The sequence below is a fragment of the Canis lupus genome, chromosome 18 (genome assembly GCF_003254725.2).
Source record: "Canis lupus dingo isolate Sandy chromosome 18, ASM325472v2, whole genome shotgun sequence".
NCBI lineage: Eukaryota > Metazoa > Chordata > Mammalia > Carnivora > Canidae > Canis > Canis lupus.
The window spans coordinates 43753331-43762053 of record NC_064260.1 but is presented as its reverse complement, the minus strand read 5'-3'; positions in this window follow the sequence as shown (position 1 = coordinate 43762053).

Here is an 8723-nt window from a genome sequence, read left to right as displayed (position 1 = left end):
AGTGTGCCACCCTTCCTTCTGGAGCCTGGGTTCAAATCCCAGCTCGGTGGCTCACCAGGTGCACAAATTCCCTGGGCCTCAGTTTCTCCATTTATAACATGGAGATGACAATCATGATCATAATAGGAGTTCTCAGGGTGATTATGAGGAGTAAGTGAGCTGACATTTACAAAGCACTTAGGAGAGTGCCTCCTGTCTTATTACATATAAAATAAAATCCTATTGCACCCCATACATGCTGGGAAGGGCTCTGAGGAGGGCGGTGATGGTCAGGGAGGAGGGGATGGGTCAGGAAGCAGTGGGGAGAGGGACAGCTCACCTGACCTCTTTGGGCTTGAGGGCAGGTGTGTCCCTTCCAGCTCAGGCACACCTGGACACTCTGCTTCTGTGACTTCAGGCAGCCTCAGGGGCCCTCCTACGGGGCCGTGAGCTCCCCGCTGAGATCTCACTGGCCGCCACACGTTTCTCGATGCCCCAGAACCTCCCCGCCCTCTTGTCATGTGCGTGTGTGAACCTTTGTTCAGGGATGCTGGGACCACAGAACGATAGATTCTCCCTCTGTCTCACTTTCTCTCTTTTGAGTCTCCATCTCAAAAGACAGGAACAAAACTGCCTCTGCTCCAGTAGCATTTCTGTCCAGGCCTGGATGAGTTACCCCCCAATCTTTTGTCAGGGGGAGACGGGCCATCTTTGGAGCTCCCAGCGGTGGACCGTGTGCCCTGGCCGATCCTCAACCCCCTGGGTGGCTAACAGAGCTCCACCTCGGCTACAGATGAGGAAACTGAGGCTCAGAGAGCCAGAGGTGCTTGTGCTCGGTCAGAGTGCGTGGCATAAGGAATCGCCGTCAATTCCGTGACATGGTCCAGATGCGTAGGCTTTGTCATTTACAAAGGACCTTAACATGCGGTCTCATGTAGGAGCCTCACAAAACCCTTACAGAGCAAAATAGGGCAGCTATAATTATTGCTCATGTACAGATATGAAAACAAAAGCTTGGAGGGTTAGAGGTATTTCCCATGGTCCACAGCTCGGGGGTTCAGTTAAATTCACCAAGCACTGAGGCACCTGGGTCGCTCAGTTGGTTAAGCGTTTGTCTTTGGCTCAGGTCATGATCCTGGGGTCCTGGGATCGAGGCCCGCATTGGGCTTCCTGCTCAGCAGGGATTCTCCTTCTCTCCCTCTCTCTTTCCCCTCCTTTCCATTACTTGTTCTCTCTCTCTGTCTCTCTCAAATAAATACAATATTAAATTTTTAAAAATTCACTGAGCATTTATTAAGCACCTCTGGTGTGTCAGTCCCTTTTCTAGGTCTTGGGAAACAAAAGAGAACCAGACAAGGCTCCCTACCCTTGAGAAGCTAATTTGGGGACAGTGTGGTAGGTGTCACGAGGGTGGGTGTTCAGAGGACTCTGGGGCGGCACATAGAGGAGGGGGCTCTGGGAAGGATTCCTGGGAGAGGTGGCATCTGAGCTGAATCTTAAAGGATGAGGAGGAACTGGCCAGGTAAGTGAAAGTGGGAAGAACATTTGGACATTCAGAACTGAAAAGTAAGCCTGAGGTGAGCGCAGAGCATGAGTCCAAGTTGCATGGGTGCCCTGGGTAGTTAGTAGTTCTAGAATAGACACTTTGGAGACCAGTCTCCTGACTCGGCTATTGCCTGGTCCACTGCAGTGGGCTGGAAAGGACCTCCTCAAGCACACACAGGTGTATGTGTGTGGTGTGTGTGTGTGGTATGTGGTGTAGTGCAGAGTGTGGTGTGTGTGTATGTATGCATAGTGGTGGTATGTGTGGTATGTGATGTGCCGTGTGTGTGACACATGTGGTGTGGTGTGTGCACACCCTGCAGACTGTGCGCTGGCAGCATCAGATGTTTAGCAGATCACGGTGGGCAGATTCTAGTCTATGAAATCAGACAACTCAGGCTTAAATCCTGCCTCCACTGCTTTTTATATATTTTTACCTTTTTTTAAATATAAAGATTAATTTACTTTTTTTATTGTGTTTTTGCTTTTTTTAATATTTTATTTATTTATTCATGAGAGACACACACAGAGGCAGAGACACAGGCAGAGGGAGAAGCAGGCTCCATGCAGGGAGCCCAATGTGGGACTCGATCCCGGGTCTCCAGGATCACACCCTGGGCTGAAGGCAGGCACTAAACCGCTGAGTCACCCAGAGATCACTAATTTACTTATTTTAGAGACAGAGAGAGAGAGCACAAGTTGGGGAGGAGGGGCAGAGGGAGAGGGAGGAGCAGACTCCCTGCTGAGTGCAGAGCCCGATGCAGGGCTCCATCTCCCGACCCTGACATCATGACCTGAGCTGAAATTAAGAGTCAGACGTTTAGCTGATTGAGTCACCCTGGGTTCCTCGCTGCATTGCTTTTAGCTCTTTGATGTTGGGGACATCCCAAACGTCCCTCTGCCTCAGTTTTCCCATCTGGAAGTGGGGGTAGTGACAGTGCCTATTCCGAGGCGCTGCTGTGAGGGTTTTCTTAGGCAGTCGGAGACGGCTCCTTCCAGAGGTACTGGCATCGAGGGAGCACTCCACAAACCGTGACAGTCATTACTCGCTAATGCCAACAGCTAGCACTGCCCAAGCCCACTCCTCATGGGATTTCTGAGAACCTGAGCTGGGAAAGAATCGCGAGGTCAGGAGGCTCAGGGTGCTGACCATCATAGCTGCTCTGCCAATGAACCAAGAGCAAGGTAGGACCCCAGACTGCAAAGTGACCTCAGGAAGCAGAGAGCACAGAGAGAGCAAAGGCTCAGAGGGAGGAAAGTACAGTCAGGGCGTCGCCAGGAAGCAGCAAGTCTAAAGGTCTTTAGGGGAAGGGCTGTGATGTAAAAGGGAACAGAAATATCCCACTTGACTCTTGCTCCAGAAGCCAGATGAGGGCAAAATGGACTATTGGAGAGAAGTTACTAGCCTTCGGCAGAACAATGGAATGGACTACCTTAAAGGTAGTGAGCTCCCCCGTCACCTGTACTTTCTGTTTTTGGGGTTTCAAGCAGAGGCTGGAGGACCATCCATCCTACTATGCATGGCTGGGATCATCTCTGAAGTTCCAGTGAGCCACTGAGCTACTGGTGTGGTGGAACCAGAAATGCACAAGGTGGGGAAACAGGGAGAAGCTAAAAACTGAGAACTAGGATATCGGGCTAGAGGCAGGCACTGAACTGATTACCTGCAGGTGGCCATTAAGCTTCATCCTTTTTCAGATTACAGATTATCCATTATAGAAATGTAAAGAATGACAGATAGTCCAATCAGTCACTTTCACTTTAGTATAAATTAGATACATGGTATATTTTCTCCGTGACAGCTGACCGATGATAGAAAAAGACAGAAGATACCAAATAAAAAGCGAGAAGAATGTGGAGAGTAAAGTGGGCAGGGCTCTAAGGCCAACTTGGCTAATCTCAATTTGGCCAAGGAGTAGCCCGACAGCAACCTGAGAGGAAAGAAAAATAAATACTCGGTGGCAAAATGCTGCCATTACACATTCAGTTCAGCCACCAGCTACGGAGTAACGACTATGTACGGGGCTGTGTGCCAGGCACTGAGGACTCTAGATGACCTGGACACAGCTCCGGCCCTCTCGGGCATCCAGAGAGACACGGGAGTCATGGACATGAGCCGGTGTGACTGGTGCCGTGAGAGAAGGACACGCTCAAGCAGTGGATGATCCTGCCCAGCAGCAGCACCCCGGGCCTGTCTCTCTCCCAGCCACCTCTGTGGGTCAGCTTGCACGCTGCCCTCCTTCCTTCCTCTGCGCCCTCTCCAGGGCAAGGGAGATGGACGACGACTGTCGCACGAGAGCCTGTCTGGGGCTCCGGGCGGGTGGATAATTAGACTCTGAGAGAAGCCATCTGCTTCAGGCCCCTGGGGGTCCTGGGCAGGCCGAGGCAGTGCAGCTGCTCCCGACCCGACCGCGAAGGCTGCTCTCACAGTGCAGTACCTACGTGCAAAGGGTTTAAATGTCTTCTGGCCATGAGAAAGCCGTCTCCCCAGCAGCAGGGCCTGGGGTGAGGGGCTGGGGACTCGGTCAGGTCTCTATTTCCACGCCTGCATGCTTTCTTAGAGGGCTGGGGCAGAGCTGGAGGGATGCAGTTGGTGGGTGGGGAGGGGTAGACACAGGTTCCCCAGAGAGATCACCCAACTGCAGAGACGAGGGAGACGTGGGCCAGCACCGCATCTGCACAGGGGCTGAGGCCCAGGGAAAGGGAGAGCACCGGCCGAGGCCTCCCAACGAGACACCAGCTTCAGAGGTCATGTCATCCCTTGCTGGACACGGGGGAAGGGGGGCCCTGGGAGGGTCAAGCAGAACAGCTTAGCTCTCAGCCCCTAGGGAAATCCTACCCACACAGACCTCCACCCACAGGGGCATGTCCTATCTTGGCACCCTCTAAGGTTGACATCAGGATCTCCAGCGTCCTGATGAGGACATGAGGACACAGAGAGAGGCTAAGTAACTGGCCCCAGGCCGCACAGCTCTCAGGGAGAACAAGGCTTTGCATTCAAGTCCCTCACTGAATTCACAGCTTTGCTCTTACCCACACAAGAGGCAAAGCCGAGCGGTGGGAGGCACGCACGTGAGTGCTAGGGCTGGACTTGCTGTCTGGATTCAAACTCAGCTCCGTCACTCACGGGCTGTGTGAACTTGGGCAAATAGTCTTGAGACTCACTTATCCCCCTCTTTAAAATGGGGATAATAGGGCGCCCGGGTGGCTCAGTGGGTGAAGTGTCTGCCTTTGGCTCAGGTCATGATCCCGGGGTCCTGGGATCGGGCCCCACGCTGGGCTCCCTGCTCAGCGGGGAGCCTGCTTCTCCTCTCCCTCTGCCTGCCGCTCCCCATCCTTGTGCTCTCTTTCTCTCTCTCAAATGAATTAATCAAATATTTTTTTAAAAAAATAAATAATAAAATGAGGGTAATAATACCCACCTCGTGGTATTCTGAAGATTAAACGAGTTGAAATGGGTACAGGACTTGATAACGTGAGCTGCTGTTATCACTCGTCTGTTCTCAACACAACAGCCAGGGGAATCCTTTGAAAATACCAAGTCTGATCATTTCACTCTCCTGTTTCAAACAATCCAATGGCTTCCCTTCCACTCAGAACGAAGGCTCAAGACCTAACCATGGGCTCTGATTGGCCTCTGTCACCCTCCCTGTCCTCACCTCCCCCCATTCCACCCACTCCGGACACAGCAGTCTCCTACCTCAGGGCACTTGTTCTGCCCTTTACATGAAACACTCTGCCTCCAGATATTAGCACAGCTCTTCCTTCAAGCACCTGCCCCAATGTCATCTTCTCTGGGAGGTCTGCCCTGAAACTCTTCTCACCATTATCACCACCACCCACTTCCCTGCTTGATCTTCTCTGTAGCATTCATTGCCACCAGACGCCCCCCCAAAATAGTTAGCTTATTTACTTAGTTATTATTAGTACTATGTCACCTTTCTCCACACATTGGATTATAGGCAGGGATGTTTGTCCCACACCCTGCTGTGTCTCCAGTTTGGAACACTGGCTGGCACAAAGCAGGACTCCAAGAAACATGGGTTCAATACATGAATGAATGAATGAATGAATGAGTGAGTGAATACCTCTGTCTGCCTCCACACTTGAGAACCAAGGAATCAAATACCAAGGAGACCAAGTCCCAAGGGCCTAGAGGCGGGCTTGGAGGGCAGCAGAGCCAGGAGGTCAGGGCAAAGCAACACGGGACAGAGAGGTAGAGAGACACCCCTCACAGCTCTTGCCCTGCAGCCTGAACCTTGCATTCAAGACCCAGCGCATGGTGAAACCCAAGAAATGCTTGTTGGAAGAATGGCAGGGAGGCGCCTGGGTGGCTCAATGATTGAGCATCTGCCTTTGGCTCAGGTTATGATCCCGGGTCCCGGGATCAAGTCTCGCATTGGGGTCCTCACAGGGAGCCTGCTTCTCCCTCTGCCTGTGTCTCTGCCTCTCTCTGTGTCTCATGAATAAATAAATAAAATCTTCAAAAAAAATGGCATGAAAGAGGGAGTTAGGGGCATTTACCTAACATGCACCAGGCACTAGAAAAAAATCAACCAAGATAGTCATTCATTCACTCGTTCACTCATTCACAGATGAGCCGTTGAACACAGCCCTGTGCCAGGCACTGTCTTAGGTCTCCAGGAGCTTACACTCTGGAGGGGGCAGGAAGGCAAGTAGTTCATGATCCCTGTACTCTTGGACATCACAATCTCGTGAGCAAGAAAGACATTAACTCACTCGATATGTTAGACAGCAATACCATACCCATTTCTCAGATGAGGAAAACCAAGGCTCGGGATATTTGGGCATCTTGGCTGCTAGGTGGCAGAGCCAGGTCTGGAACCAGCTGGGTCAGCCTGGTTCCAAACTCCCTTCCTCCTCCCAAAAGTGTGCTCCGAGGAAGGTGCAGCCCTCAGGATTGGGACAGCAGGAAGGCAGCAGGAATGGCCCAGGCAAAAGTACAGAATTGGAACCTAGGGAGTCAGTTCCAGGGCCAGGGAGAAAGTGATTTGAAGGTGGAGTGGAAGAAAGGGACCTCCCAGAGTCTGAGGAAATCCACAGCAGAGCCTGCAGGCTGGTGGTTTCTGGTTTCTCCTTCAGGTACTTGGGAGCCAGGAAAGGTCCGTGGGCACAGGGGCTCATGAAGAGCAGCCCGGCAGCTAGTGCTGGAAAGAGAAAAAGGAGAAGTCCTGGCAAGAAGGAGGCCTGGCCAGAGGCTCCCCGCATGGCCTAGGAAGCAGGTGTAAGGCCATCAAAAAGGAAAAAAAACACAGAACTAACACCTCTGAAGCACCTGGGGTGTGCCTAGGTGGGCACCTGCCACTGGGCCATCTTGCCACCTTCCTCTGCAAAAGGTGATTCTTCTACAACTTTACGGAGGAACATTCTACATAGTCTAAAATCTACCCACTTCAAGTTGACAATGCGATGATTTTTAGTAAACTTAGCAAATACTGCAACTGCCATCATCAGTTTGAGGATATTTTCAGCACCCCATTTATATTAGTCCCTGTCCTACCCCCTGCCTGCCCCCAGACAACGGCTAACCTACTTTCTGCCTCTATAGATTTGCTTTTTCTGGACATTTCGTATAAATCGCATCATACACTCTGCAGTCTCTTGTTTCTAGCTTCTTTCACACAGATTTTAGGGTCATCCGTGTACTAATCCGTATCAGTAGTTTGTTTCTTTTTAAGGCTTAAATAGTATTCCATGGTATGGATATACCATGTTTTGTTTATCTATTTACCAGTTGATGGACTTTTCGGGGTTTAATTTGGGGTTGTTACGAATATTGAGTAATGTTGCTATGAACATTGCAGAGTAAGACCTTGTGTGACATGGGTTTTCATCCCTCTTGGATAGATATGCAGGAGTGGAATTGTTGGGCTGTGTGGAGAATTTAACTTTTTAAGAAACGTGCTCAGGGTATTTGAGGGGGAGGGAGTCCACTGATCCACAGTGATACCAGCCCTTGCGGTTCTTACTAGGATTGCCAGACTCACCTCAGCAACCAGCACCAGGAATTTCTGAAAACAAAGTTTAGGGTATACCGTGTTCCCCAGGACCACACAGGGAAGACCCAGGGAGAGGCAGAGCGCAAGTGCGGAGCCCTGACCTTTATCGGGGTTGAGGGTGGGGTGCCTAGGGCTTTGTGGGTTCACTCTTTATTGGTGAATCTAAGACCTAAGAGCGGAAATTAAAGCGTGGGAAGGGAAACACAAGTTCTCTCCAGCGGTCAGCCCTCTAGGGTTCCCCAGGGCTTTCCAGAAGGGGGACTTCACGGGTGGGGTGGCCTGGATCTTTAGCTAGTTGTGTTTACTCTAGATAGATGTCTCCGAAATCATTGCCTCTGCAATCAAAAGCTCAATGGCAGACACTTACATTACAGTCAGGAAAAACCAATGGCCGGGCACATCCGCTGGCTGCACCGCTAATCATCATTTTTCAGACGACGGCCCTGGAGTTCAGATAGGTCAAGGGGATTGCCCTGTGACACTGGGCTGTAGCCGAGCAGGGGAAGTAGATTGACTGAAACACAAATCAGGAGCTGGATGTGTCACTGCGTAGACCTCGCTTTCAAAAAGGACCTTTCCCACGGACCTAAGGCCCATGCCTGCAATTCTACCTCGAGCCCGTCTTTCCGCGGCCTTGTTAAGCGTTGCTTCTCTTCACTCTCATTTGCAAAGTGAATTCTCTGGCCTTGGTGATGTGTTCATCCCCAGAACCTTCCTGTAAATGATCCCCAGCCTGTGAGCTGGGGGTCTGCAGAAGGAAGAGGAAAGGGAGACAAGAAATGGGTAACGAGGGCCAGGAAAGGACTCTAGGATTACCTTGGTCCCACCGTGTGTACCCAAGCTGGTCTTGCCCCCAGATGGATTCGGTTCATCCATCCGCATCCACTGGATGTCAATCCTGGGCCAGGCCCTGTGCTGGGCATGGAGAGGGAGGCTGGGCAAATCAGACCAGACCCTGCTTTGAGGCAAGCACAGTCACCATCACAACACTGGGCAGGCGCTATCTAGGGGTAGACACGGAGAGCTCCTAAAGCCTGTTAGGGAGACAGGAAATTCTTCCTGGATGAGGTGACATTGGGATGAAGCCTTGAATGGTGCTTGGGAATGCAGGTAAGGAAGGGCTTTCCAAGCAGAGGGCTCAGCCAGAGCAAAGGTGTGTGGGGAGGGGAGGGGGGGATTCGG